The 14,375-nt window shown below is 45.2% G+C and overlaps 1 non-coding gene across 1 annotated transcript; it reads left to right on the top strand.

The window, feature by feature from the left end:
• The first annotated feature begins 5,882 nt into the window (after positions 1-5,882).
• On the top strand, positions 5,883-5,985 carry LOC130484891 (U6 spliceosomal RNA). Its single transcript, XR_008933702.1, has one exon. It is a non-coding gene; the product is annotated as a U6 spliceosomal RNA (small nuclear RNA).
• Positions 5,986-14,375: the final 8,390 nt, after the last annotated feature.

Here is a 14,375-nt window from a genome sequence, read left to right as displayed (position 1 = left end):
AATCTATAGAGGATATAGTTGGAATAAACAGAAGTCATTGCAAATGTAACAGTTCCACAAGGGATACATAAAGTGAATGCTCAGCCGCTGGTTACAAAAGCTTAAATGAAGTACAGGTGGCACATGTACTATGCTGTTTCTTAAAGGGGAAGTATCAAATAAAGCAAGATAGGTCATTTTCAGCATTTAGTCCTTGGGGTTCTAGAGATTGAAATAAATTAATGAAATATGCCTCTTTCTGCCTTAAAAGTCGTCCATTATTCCTTTTGTCAAAGAGTTTACCCTTGAGTCGCCAAACTACAAAAAAACGAAGTTCATTTTCATTGTGGCGAGCTTTAAGGAAGTGATCTACAATGGGCGCAGAACGAATTCCTGCCCTAATTCTGGATTTATGTTCCAAAATCCTGGGTTTTTTGGGCCGAATACTGGAACCAACATAAATCAATTGGCAAGGGCAAAGTAAACAATAAACACAGAATTTCGTGTTGCAATTAGAAAAGCTGTTAAGTATAAAAGTAAAATTGCTGTCAGCACGTTTAAATTCTTTGACTTCTAAAGCCAGGTTACATGCAAGTCATTTATTACAGCGAAAGTGGCCCTTAATATTAGTACCCTCATTATGATCACAAATTAAGTCAGCATGGACCAATTTGTCTCTAATAGACATGGTTCTGCTATAGCCGATTTTGGGGATTTGTTGACAGCCAGGGACATTGGAGAGGAGGTGCCAGTGTTTGTGGATAATTACAGTAATATGACTGGAAAGGTGGTTGAAACGGAAGGCAAAGGTGAGTGGTTTATTAGTGGCATGTTCTTTCTGTTCATTACAATACAGGACTTCTTCCCTACTTTTCATATTGGCTCTAGTTCTAGCTTGTTGTACAGTATGAATGGGATAGCCCCGGTCCCTTAAAGATGATGTCAGTGCCTGTGCTGCTATGGAATAATCCTTGTCAGTGGTATTATTTCTTTTTAATCTAATGAATTGACTGTACGGCAGGTTGTCTCGAAGATGTTTGGGATGATATGAATTATAATGCAATAGAGCATTGCGATCAGAGGGTTTATTGTACGATTTGACTCTCAGTTTGTTAGAGGAGTCACGATACACTGTGGTGTCTAAAAAAGGTAGTTGAAATGGATCTCAAGAACCTGTGAATCGCAAGGAGGTTTGTGTATTTAACCACCCAATAAACTCCTCTACATTGAAATCTAAAGTTACAAAATAGATCATGTCGTCGATATAACGTCTGTACCCAAGTATCTGATTAAAATATGGGTTATTGTGATATATATATGATCTTTCAAATTCAGCCATATAAATATTGGCTATAGTTGGCGCGACGGCAGATCCCATCGCAATCCCATATTTTTGTAAGTAAATGTTGTCTTCAAACCTGAAAAAATTATTAAAGAATTATTAAAGAAAATCAAATCAATGAGTTGTAAAAGAAAATCTGTGGGAGGGTTTTTTTCAAGTCTCGAGTTGAGTAGGGAATGAATTATATTGAAAGTTTCTTTTAATGGCACATTGGTGTATAGTGAGGTGACATCTATAGTCACTAGCTTGCAATCTTGATTGATTTCCAAATTCTCAATGTATCTGATAAAATCCCTGGTATCCTGCAAATAGGATGGGGTGTCGACTGAAAATTGTCGGAGAAAATGATCCAAATATTTAGCTACCGGTTCTAAAAGGCTACTGGATGCTGATACAATGGGACGACCAGGTGGAATGCGTCCAGGTTTGTGAATTTTAGGGAGTAGGTATAAGATGGGCATGCGTGGAAATCTATTCACAAGAAACTCTGCTGTAGGTTTGTCAATTATGCTCTTTTCAGATGCTTCTGAAACAATCTTTTCTAAAGCCTGCATAACTCGTTGGGTGGGATCATGAGTTAGTAATTCATAATAAGCAGTCTGACTCAATTGCCGCATGGCTTCATGTATGTAATGTTCACGGTCTTGTAGGACCGTGGCTCCGCCCTTGTCAGTTGGCTTGATAATTAAGGAGGGGTCACTGGCTAAACTTTCCAAGGCTGCTTTTTGTTTTATTGAAAGATTATAAATCTTGGGTATCTTGCTGAGTTCTACCTTTTTAATGTCTCTAGTAACTGCTGCATGAAACGCAATAATCATGGGGTTGTTTGTGGAAGGATTAAATTTAGACCTGGGACGAAAAGGATTGCTTCCAACAAATGGAGTTTTAAAGTGATCTTTTAGTTTAATAATGCGCATCATTTTATATACATCTACTTCAGTTTGGAAGGAGGAATAGGCTGGTGTAAATACAAATCCCAAACCAAGATTTAATACTGACAATTCATCGGCTGTGAGAACTCGTGACGAAAGGTTAACCACTAGGCATTCTTTTTTCTATTGTAAGGGCGTTTCTCGGAAAAATTAGGTTTGAAAGTGTTTATTGTTTACTTTGCCCTTGCCAATTGATTTATGTTGGTTCCAGTATTCGGCCCAAAAAACCCAGGATTTTGGAACATAAATCCAGAATTAGGGCAGGAATTCGTTCTGCGCCCATTGTAGATCACTTCCTTAAAGCTCGCCACAATGAAAATGAACTTCGTTTTTTTGTAGTTTGGCGACTCAAGGGTAAACTCTTTGACAAAAGGAATAATGAACGGCAGAAAGAGGCATATTTCATTGATTTATTTCAATCTCTAGAACCCCAAGGACTAAATGCTGAAAATGACCTATCTTGCTTTATTTGATACTGCCCCTTTAAGAAACAGCATAGTACATGTGCCACCTGTACTTCATTTAAGCTTTTGTAACCAGCGGCTGAGCATTCACTTTGTGTATCCCTTGTGGAACTGTTACATTTGCAATGACTTCTGTTTATTCCAACTATATCCTCTATAGATTTTAAGTCATATGGACTATTACATTTGCCAATGGATATAGTTATAATATTTATCCCTAAGGGGAAGAAATGAATTTTTGAACCTTGTATACCTTTTGAACTGCATGAATTGTAAGTACATGGACATTTTGATATTTATTGATATTTATTGATATTTATTGATCCATTATGCATAGTAGCAATATTTTAATAGAATGATTTTTGACATAGGAATGGAACTGATGAAGAATGAAACGATCGTCTTCCTTTCATAATAGTCTTTTACACATCTGCTGTGGTCTTGTGACCAACTATTGGAATCTTCTTGGATCTATGTACCCTTATGGACTATTGAAAAAAACACATTTATACATACCTTTGTGGACTATTGAAATACCATTGTATATAGTTGTACGTTTGTCCCTTTCCACTATTGTATGCATTGATTACACTTTGATGTTTCACTCATTTGTATTGTAGTAATTATAGCCTAAGATTCCTGCACTACTTTCCTTATCCTTGATATTAGTGCAGAGGTGTTGATTTTGGTTTGCTTGTTTAGTCATGACTTTGGCTGGCTCTGATATCACCCCCCCCCCAAAAAAAAAACTGCTCTCAAACTGAAGGTCGCCCCAAGTAGAGGCTTCGTTTCCCTGCACTGCGACAATCTCTTGAAATCAGATTTCAAAGAAATCAGATTTCAAAACCAAAAGAAATGTTTTCCGTGTCTTATTTTTCTTGTATTTAAGCTGTTTCCCTCAGTTTGGAAGCTAATTTGCATGGACATCATGCAATGCGCCCCAGATAAGAAGGGAACCCCCAGACTTTGAGGTGCCAGCCTGCCAAATGTCTCTTTCCGTCAGTCCTCGGCAACGCTGAAATTCTGAACTTGAAAACCAATGGACAGCTTGTCTCGCAAATGCCTAGAAGATGGGGGCAACCCCTTTGCTGGCCTATAAAACTGGACCCTCTGTTCCAACGTTCACCAAACTTTGGTGACCATCTAAGGCAGGGGTGGGGAACCTTTTTCCTGCCAAGGGCCATTTGCACATTTATAACATCATTCGGGGGCCATACCAAGTGTAGATCTCCCGGTGTGGGGGGGGAGGGTTGCCAGGTCTCCAGCCACCACCTGGAGGTTGACAACCCCAGGGGAGGCCACGCAGAGAAGGCCTGGAGGGCGCCCCCACTCCCCCTGGTCCTCTCCCCTCCCAGGTAGGAGGGCAGCCAGTGGTGGGCCCAAGCAAATGAGGCGCCGGGGAGCACAGCCCGCAGCCCTCGGTCGATTGGCAAGGAAGGAAGGGAGGAAAGAGAGGAAAACAGAGAAAGAGGAAAAGGGAGGAAGGGAGAGAAAGGGAGAAAGAAAAGGACAGAGGGGAGAAAGAAAGAAAAGGACAGAGGGAAAGAAAGAAAAGGACGGAGGGAGACAGACAAAGAAAGAGATAGAAAAGAGGGAGAAAGAGAGAGAGAAAGGAGAGTGACAGAAAAAGTGGAAGAAAAGAGAGAAAAGCCTCCCCCCTCACACATTCACACCCGCGCACGCTGGCCCATGCAACCAGGACCCAGCCTCCCAGCCCACACCTGGCAGCGCACGCAGCCCTGCGTGACTGAGCCCCAGTCTCCCCGCCCTCCCCCCCAGAGTTCACAAAAGGCCCCCCAAAGCCCGATTGGCTCCCACGCACATGCTCTGCTGCCGGGAGCCGCGGGCCTCTTCCCCCCTCGCCGCTCAACAGCTGCCAGGCGGCGAGAGGGGTTAAGTGTGCCTTGGCATTCCTGGACACCGCGGCTGTAGGGGGCAGCCTTTGGGGAAGTGTCCCTCCCCCTCCTCTCGCTGACCAACAGTCGGCTAGAGGAGGTCCAAAGGGTACCACAGCGCCCCTGCAAGCCACGGCCCCCGGAGCACCCTTGGGGAGGGCCCACACTGCGCCGCGCCTCTGCAGCAGGGCCACAGAGCTCTCGAGGGCCGTATGCGGCCCCAGGGCCTGAGGCTCCCCATCCCTGGTCTAAGGAGAGTCCCTTGAAGCCATGCTGCAAATTTGGTGACTCTACCTCCAAAAATACCCCCACAGGAGCTTTGGGGGAAAAAACCTAGACTATAAAGGATTCTTTTCTGTAAACCCAGAAATAAAGATAAATACCCCTTTACCGGTATGGGTATTCATCTTATTCCGGGTATACCAAACAAATCGGGCCCAATAAACACAAAATTTACCAAAAAAGTTTTTGAACTACCCTAGTTGTGATCCTTGGTTCTGATTTCTGTCATTGTTTTTTCCCCATTTCCAGTCTGAGTGGGAAGATGAAGCTTTTGAGCAATCTGTAATTACAGTGTCACAGTTGATGAGATTACAAAGTAAACATGTTGTTGGTATTAGAAGGGATATTTTTAATGATAGCTGTTTTAAAGGAACACATTGGCATCGTTGGTGGGATATTTGCCTTGGACAACAGAAAAAGCAGGAAGAAGCACCAGATACCAAGAAACCTCTGTCCATGGGTAGAAGAATCTGGGGCATGTTTTGGGTCTAGTGATTTGTCAGCAGAAGGCACAGATAGTCACAGATTCTTCCCATATTCCCTTCCTTCCAACACTCCATTCCGACCTTGAGAAATTTGATATCTAGGGTCTAGAGACCCATGGGGACAGATAGACCTGAGGATTGCAGTTTGCACTGAGAAGGCAGAGGGGTCAAAATGCCCCCCCTTTCTTGCATCAGCCAAATTGGTACCTGCAGAAGAGAGAGGAGGTGAACATTTCACCTTCTTCCCCTCTGAAATCTAGTTCCTGACCTATGTGTGGCTGTTAGACCATGTGGGGCCTGAGACCCTGGGAATCAGCTTTCCTGGGATAGAAGAGATTGCTAGGTGGAAGGAAATATGAGAAGACTTTGTGCCTTGAATTTTGTGCCTATGGCTCATGGTCGCACCCATGGCTCAAATTCATAGTCCATTCATTCAAAGCATTGCCCATTCCTATTGGGTCTCACAGTTACCATCTGTAAACTGAGAGTACATTTTGGAATATGTGCTTGAGTTGGCAGCACATATACTAAAATTGGAATGATACAGAGAAGATTAGCATGGCCCCAAGGGATCCAGCGTGGTGTAGTGATTAAGAGCAGTGGTTTGGAGCTGTGGACTCTGATCTGGAAAACCGGGTTTGATTCCCCACTCCTCCACATGAGCAGCAGACGCTAATCTGGTAAACTAGATTTGTTTCCCCACTCCTATACATGAGCAGTGGAGGCTAATCTGGTAAACTAGATTTGTTTCCCCACTCCTACACATGAAGCCAGCTGGTTGACCTTTGGCTAGTCACACTCTCTCAGCCCCACCTACCTCACAGGGTGTCTGTTGTGGGGACGGGAAGGGAAGGTGATTGGAAGCCGGTTTGATTCTTCCTTAAGTGTTAGAGGAAGTCAGCATATAAAAACCAACTCTTCTTCTTCTTCTCCTCCTCCTCCTCCTCTCAACACTCTTCCTTGTATATTGCAGTTGAAGATTAATAGAATGGGCACAGCCTTTTGAGGAAGCTTGTGTGACATTCTGGGTCTTCCCATTGAATGAATGTTGATGAGCTTCGAACCCTTTGGTTCCCTGGTCCACGGTTTAGAAGCTGTGGCAATCATGCAGTTGGCTGAAGTTTATTCCTTGTGATAGGACGTGCTGCAAGAATTCGGGATTTCTCTTGATAATAGAAAAAAAGTTTGCTGAGTCTGATCCTTGCTGTTTTCAGCTAGATTTCATGTTTAACCATTCTTCAGTGGAATGCATTGCTGGTTTCTGCCATCTGCTGGCTGCCACAGTTTGCCAGCATTAAGAAGATTCAAGATTACCGTAATGTGACATACTTCTCCTGATAGGAACCTGAGGCAGAGAGGGAGTGTATGAAGGTGATTAACATTCAGTTGAGACAAGGAAGTGATGTGATAGGTTGGCCCCATTGATCTGAGGGGACTGAGGTCTTCCTGTCCTGGATAGGATCAGCTTTACCATTAAATATGCAATTTAGGGATACTGATGGACCAGGCACGGCTCCTGGATTCTCAGGTAGCAGCTGTTACCAGGGGTCCCTTTTACCAGCTTAAACTGTTTCTTTAACTATGGCCATAACGACAGAAGGATGACCAAGATGCTTTGATACGTGTACTGCAAATAGGGTTGCCAGCCTCCAGGAACTAGCTGGAGATCTCCTGCTATTACAACTGATCTCTAATGAGGGTTGTTGTAGGGAAGCTGAGAGACAAGACCAGAGGAACACCAGCAGTGCTGAGTTTGGAGCAGAATGAATGTTTAAAGTAAATTATCTTTTCCATTGTTTGTACCAGGGTGTGTGTGTGTGTGGGAGACACTGAGGCAAGATGTGTGCGTCAAATGCTCTTAACCCCAACTAAGGCACTGTATCCTTCAGAGGTACTAGTTACAATATTTTTACTCTGTACATTTGTATCTGTCAGGTCTAATATGGGCTGTTTCTAGGGTTCCCAACCTCCAGGTACTAGCTGGAGGTCTCCTGCTATTACAACTCTTGCCGGTGGCAAACAGGGACCTGCCAACCCTAGCTGTTTCACTTGAGTACTTAATCCCATGGCTCTTCTCAGTGAGTATAGGACTTTTTGAGTGTCTGGGAATATTCATATTTAGGGAGTGAGATAGTGGGAGTGAGAAGTAGGGTTGCCAGGTCCCTCTTTGCCACCGGCAGGAGGTTTTTGGGGTGGAGAATGTGGAGGGTGGGATTTGGGGAGGGGAGGGACTTCAATGCCATAGAGTCCAATTGCCAACGTGGCCATTTTCTCCAGGTTGAACCGATCTCTATCGGCTGGAGATCAGTTGTAATAGTGGGAGATCTCCAGCCACCACCTGGAGGCTGGCAACCCTAGTGATAAGACAGAGGGATTACTTGGCAATTAATCAAGATATGTTCATCCACCGGATAGAATCAGGCTGCGTGGTCAGGACCCAATTGAAAGTTTTGGAGGAGCTCTTAGCCCCACTTACAAATCATGGTCTCTAAACATGAAAATGTGCTTGGGTTGTAGCAAAACACGAATTTGGAAGAAAATACGTTGCAGTCCTTTCGAACAGTATGCTCCTAATCAGATCCCACGCATGTGTCTCACTCCTTTGGCTTCTGTCTTGTCTGTTTTTCCTCAGTGATACGCTGTGGGGTTACGCCAGTGGGAGATGTCCAAGATACGCATCCTTGGACTAGCTGTTTCATAATGTTAAATGGCAAACGCAACCATTGTTATCTTGATTTCTGGCAGGGTGGTTACATTTTGTGAACGTTGACGGCTCTCTGCAGATTACAAAAAAAGAAAAAAAAAGAAAAAAACACCCTTGCGTGAAACCTTGCTTACATCTTTATGGGAAGACCATGTATAAAATCCTGTTCAGACATCTCCTGATGAAATTGCAATGTTGTGTGTTCTTATTGTTTTTGCTTGTCATGTTAGGGCATCTTCTCTCCCCCCCCCCTTTTCCCTCCCTGCTCCGACTGTTCATCCAAGCCTCCCCGCTTCCATTGTGACGGCTTCACCACCGTCTGACAACGACTCTGCCTACGCGGTTCAGCCGAAATGATAAAAAAAAAAAAAAGGATTGTGCGAGAAGGGTTTGCACCCTGGAACAGCCTCTGCGCAAAGGCATGTTTTGTATGAACGAGGACGCTTAGGATTAATTATTAAGAGGACGTGCTTCGTTTTCTTTCTTTGGCAGGCAGCAGTCAACAAAATGCATTGCAGCAGAGGTTTAATACCGTGGGAGGAATGGCAAGTTTCTCAAACTAAGGCTGTTTGGGGACTCCCCGCCCCCCTCTTTCTGGCCTGACATTTAGGGACTTCCTTTAGGCACCAGAGAGAGAAAAAGAGGGAGTGAATAACTGGAGACCCAGCTATTCCCTTCATGCATACAATGTTGAGAACGTCTCCATAGATAATAAAGGACGGTACAAAATGGCTGCTTTTCTCTCTTCCCTCTTATTGATCGCTGGCGGCGCAGCTGGCTTTTCCCTCCCTTTTCCAGCAGTAGCATTTTGTAAAGTGGCTCATTCATGGCGCATTAGAAAACTCAACAAAGGAGACGGGGCAGCCTTCCTTGTCAGCCTTAGTATAATCTTGGAGGCTTTTCCCCTTCCAGCCCTTTTTCGTGTGGAAATTATTCTCTGTCTCTGCCTCTTGTCCCGGCTGGAGGTGTGCATGTGTGTTTGTGTTTTTAAAAAATGGTCGGCCACTCTATTGTGCACTCCGGTTTTGGCCTTGCATTGTCCCTTTTCCCAGCCCCTGGTTGTCACATCACAACTGTGTTCTCCCACCAGAATCCTTTTGCTTCTGTCTCTGTTGTCCGAATAAAAAAGGTTGCCGAGGGGAGGGGGGTATTCCCCAGTTGAGCTCCTGCAAAGAAACCTCTGCATGTTTGCTTTTAGAAAGGAAATAAAATTGCTCTTCGCGGTCTGGCTGTTTGCATTTTGCTAGCCTCATGAACAGGGTTGCCAGCTCTGGGTTGGGAAATACCTGGAGATTTGGGGGGTGGAGCCTGAGGAGGGCGGGGTTTGGGGGAGGGGAGGGACCTCAGCAGGATATGTTGCCATACAGTCTACCAAAGCAGCCATTTTCTCCAGGGGAACTGATCGCTATTTAGGGTTGCCAACCTCCAGGTATTAGCTGGCGATCTCTTGCTATTACAACTGATCTCCAGCCGATAGAGATCAGTTCACCTGGAGAAAAATGGCTGCTTCAGCAATTGGACTCTATGGGACTGAAGTCCCTCCCCTCCCCAAACCCCACCCTCCTCAGACTCCTCCCCAAAAACCTCCCGCCGGTGACGAAGAGGGACCTGGCAACCCTATCTCTATTGTCTGGACACCAGTTTAGTAGGAAATCTCCAGACCTCACCTGGAGGTTGGCAACCCTACTCATGAATATGATTTGTTTCCATACAACACACATATTAGGTGTTCTCACTTAGCAGCCTAGCAGTCTTGAACTGACAAACCAGGATTCCAAACTGTAGTTTGTTCACCGTTTGGGATCCTGGTTTTCGGGGCAAACACAAACTGTAGTTTGTTGGATTAGGTACAGTGGCAAACGGTGACTTGCTTCGAACCTAGAAATAACTTTCTTTCTGTATATTTAAGGAGACAAGGGGAAAAGCAGGGCTTGCACCTAGAATCATAGAATTGGAAGGGACCGCCAGGGTCATCTAGTCCAACCCCCTGCACAATGCAGGAAATTCGCAACTACCTCCCCCCACACACACCCAGTGACCTGGGAGCCCCAGACTTAGGGCTGCCCGCTCCGGGTTGGGAAATACCTGGAGATTTTGAAGGCAGAGCCTGAGGAGGGCGGGGTTTAGAGAGGGCGGGACTACATTCCCATAGAGTCCGATTGCCAAAGCGGCCATTTTCTCCAGGTGAACTGATCTCTATCAGCTGGCGATCAGTTGTAATAGCAGGAGCTCTCCAGCCACCACCTGGAAGTTGGCAACCTTACCCAAGTCTCCATCCAGATTCTTTCTCACAACAAAACCCATAGTTTGCTGTTAACATCTGATCCAGACTTGTGAATCAGAGAAGATGCTATTGAGCAATGTGGACGGACTCTGTACATTGAGCTTTATATGCTCTTCTCTTTCTCTGCACTATTAAGATCTTACAGTGATGGGCCGTAAATCTCAGGAGAGATTATGAAAATGGAGAACTCTGTTTACTGGCAAGTGACCTTCTTTTCTCCTTCACGAAATGCTTTGGAAAGAGGCTACCAGAGAGCACTAATCAGCGGGAGCACACGCTTAAGATTGGAGGGACGCTTAATTAAATAGGAGCCGAAGCTCTGCTCTCAGCCATCCAACCAGGCCCTGGAAACCAGGGAGCAAAAAGCATTACAGGAATGTGAACAGAATGCTGAGTAAGAGTTAAATATAGTTCACAAACAGGCACACGGAGGCCCCCGAGCTTACCAGATTTCTAACCGAATGCACTCCAAATCCACCTGATGCCAGCAGGCCTGCTGATCGCAGTAATCTCTGTCTAATTCATTTGGAACAACTATATTGAATAGATGTGCTGTTTCCTAATAGGTGTAAACAGAACGATGCTGCAGTCTTATGGCTAGGGTTGCCAGGTCCCTCTTCGCCACTGGCGGGAGGTTTTTGGAGCGGGGCCTGAGGAGGGCAGGGTTTGGGGAGGGGACTTCAATGCCATGGAGTCCAATTGCCAAAGCTGCCATTTTCCCCAGGCGAACTGTTCTCTATCGGCTGGAGATCTGTTGAAACAGCAGGAGATCTCCAGCTAGTATCTGGAAGTTGGCAACCCTACTTATGGCCCAATATTATGATCTGTTGCAAAGGCACAGCTCATTATTAGAAGTTAGGGTTGCCAGCTCTGGGTTGGGAAATTCCTGGAGAATTGGGTGTGGAGCTTGGGGAGGGCAGGGTTTGGGACACTTTTTTTTTTTTTTTGCTGTCAAGTCACAACCAATTTAAGGTGACCCCATAGGATTTTCAAAGCAAGAGACTAACAGAGGTGGTTTGCCATTGCTTGCCTCTGTGTAGCGACTCTGGTATTCCTTGATGGTCTCCCATCCAAATACTAACCAGGAACAACCCTGCTTAGCAGCCGAGATCTGATGAGATCGGGCTACACTGGGATATCTAGGTCACCTTAGTGAAAACCTTAGTGGGGGTATAATGCCACCCTCCATTTTCTCCAGGGAAACTGATCTGTGTCACCTGGAGATCACATGTAATTCCAGGAGATCTCCAGGCCGTACCTGGAGGCTGGCAACCCTATAAGAATTGACTTTGGCACAGATGGATGTGAGGTTTAATTGTCGCAGGAATCATTATAATATGGGGACGGTGGCTAGGCCATAAATACGGATCAAACAGGATGAGGCGTTGAGAATTTCTTGAGCAGAATTCCCAGTTAAAAAAAGAACAACAACAAAACAATTATAAGGTGAGTGTGGGGCTGATTCTGGTGACAACTCCCAGCACTTGTGGGAGAGGGAAGCCTTTCCCCACCGCAGATTTCTCTGTCTGAAATGTGGTAGTTTTAGAATGGGAAAACAGCTTAGAGACATGGCTTAACCCCACCTCCCCAGTCCTTTGGATCCCTGTTGGTAATTACGTCTGATAATCACATTTTTAAAAAAAGTTGGGAGCTCCAATCATGGAATTCATCTCATCTGGTTTGGCTGCAGGAAACCAGGGCTGTTTGTTCCAGCAGGGTTTTCATAAAGAGTAGGGAATGCAGGACAAACTAACATACTTGTTTCCTTCCACACTTAGGCTATCTTCCTTGCTTCCTGTGGTGTTGGTGCCGATACAAATATTCCTCTTATGGTCATGCCAGATGAGCTGGAAGATCCGTGATTGAAACTCCAGCATTCATGGTAAATTGCGATTACTGGAGTGGGGGAGCATTCAGATGACGGTCATGGCATGGGAAAGTGGGGGTGACTCTTCCTCCCTGTACTATTTTCTCAAGTTCAGACACCCCCACCCAACCAGAGATGTTATTTGCCATGTTGGGGGGATTATATAGGCAACCTGTATATTTTTCTCAGTGGGTCAAACAGATTTGGGGATCTGTTTGAGGTTAGAGCAAGAAGTAATGCCTCCTTGTTCTACCCCCAATCCACATGTGTGTGTGTGTGTTTAGGGGGGCTGCTGGAGGAAAAAACGCTGCAGATCAATTTATTAATCTTTCAGCGTCCTGGCTAGAGAAGTCCTAATGCTAAACAGCTTTAAGGACTCATTTGTCGTGAATGTCTAAGCGAGACCTCAGTTGAACACACATGAACGCAGGGAGCTGCCTTATACAGTAGGTCAGTATTGTCTACCTAGACTGACGGCAGCTGCCCAGGGTTTCAGGTGAAGGATCTGGGTAGGGTTGCCAATCTCCAGGTAGTAGCTGGAGATCTCCTGCAATTACAACTGAACTCCAGCCGATGGAGGTCAGTTCACCTGGAGAAAATGGTCACTTTGGCAATTGGACTCTATGGCATTGAAATCCCTCCCTTCTTTAAACCCCGCCCTCCTCAGGCTCCACCCCAAAAACCTCCCGCCAGTGGCAAAGAGGGACCTGGCAACCCTAGATCTGGGAGACCCGAGTTTGAATCCCTACTGTCCCATGTAAGTTTGCTGGGTGACCATGGGCGAGTCATATTATCTCAGCCTAACCTACCTCACCCGCTGGTTGTGAGGATAAAATGGAGAAGAGAAAACATAAACTGCTTTGGGTCCCCACTGGGGAGAAAGGAAGGGTATACAGGAAATAAACAAAATGTAGGTTTTTAGTCTTTAAGGTCATTTATGCATGGGAGTTTTACCTGAGGTTCGTTGGTGGCTGGACCCACACTTTCCTGTTGGGAATCTATGCACCAGCATTCTCCAAGCTCAAATTAAGTCCCTGCCCCTTTAAATGCTGCTTTGTAATTGGCTTTGTAATTGGAGAGAATCCCCCCCCCAATCCAATTGCCACATAAAAAGTGTTTTAAGAACAACAAGAAAAATCTGGAGCAATCTGAAAGGCTGGGGGTGGTGAGAAATCTAAGCCTCGGTTTTAAAAAGATTTTCCTCTGCTCAGAAAGAGCTCAGAGGAAGCAGGAAGTATTTGAATCCCCGCCTCTGGACATGCTGCTTTGTAATTGGCTGTGAGCTAAACCAAGCTTGTGTGCCCCGCACTTTGCCTTAAGCATGGGGATTTCACCTGGGCTTTGCTTGGGGAAGATGGAAGAGTCGGGTTAACAGAGGAATGGGAAGGCCCGGACATAGCGAGGGCTTGCAGCAAGGTCATCTCTAATGGATGGAAAACTCATGCATAACTCCAAGGAACAACTGATTCAGACCCGGGGCGAACGTGAAAGTGCCCGTGCATAAATGACCTAAGAAGAGTTTTATGATTACTTTATTTTTGGTGAAATATATTGCAGCTAAGCCAGGCAAAAAAAAGCATTTCATGACAGCTGGTTGTTGATCAGAAAGACCTTGGTCGATGGTCTTTCCAAGACAGTTTAACCGTAAGGCAGAAAGACGAGTTAAGACCCCTTAAGGGATGTGGGTTAGGAAGCCGGAGCTGGCAAATTAACCTGTGCTGTTGATAAGAAAGGTGTTGGAGATTTCAGAGAGAGAAAACTAAGAGTGGAAACGGCTTTAGTCCTTATCCCAAAATGATTGGATCGGGGAGGCAGGGGGGAAGAATCCTGCTTTCTGTTTAAAGCATATGACATCCTTGTGGGAGATTTCCAAGATTCTAGCAAACTATTTTTAAACCTGTTTGGAGAAAATAAAAATGGCCTAGCCCTTAGCAACCCAGTTTGCTTAATAGCTTTGCAGGCAGCAGAAGTGGGGGGGAGGGAGGGTACATGGGAATAGATGAGGGCCTGTCACATGACAGGAAGAGAGATCACCTCTGAATAAAAGGAATGAGAAAGGAATAAACACTGAGATAATCAATTCCTCCAGGCTTTATTGCTTCTAGCTCTTGGGGCTACTCCTTAGAGAGATCTCTCGGCTG

The sequence above is a fragment of the Euleptes europaea genome, chromosome 11 (genome assembly GCF_029931775.1).
Source record: "Euleptes europaea isolate rEulEur1 chromosome 11, rEulEur1.hap1, whole genome shotgun sequence".
NCBI lineage: Eukaryota > Metazoa > Chordata > Lepidosauria > Squamata > Sphaerodactylidae > Euleptes > Euleptes europaea.
This window is presented reverse-complemented; position numbering and strand designations above follow the sequence as displayed.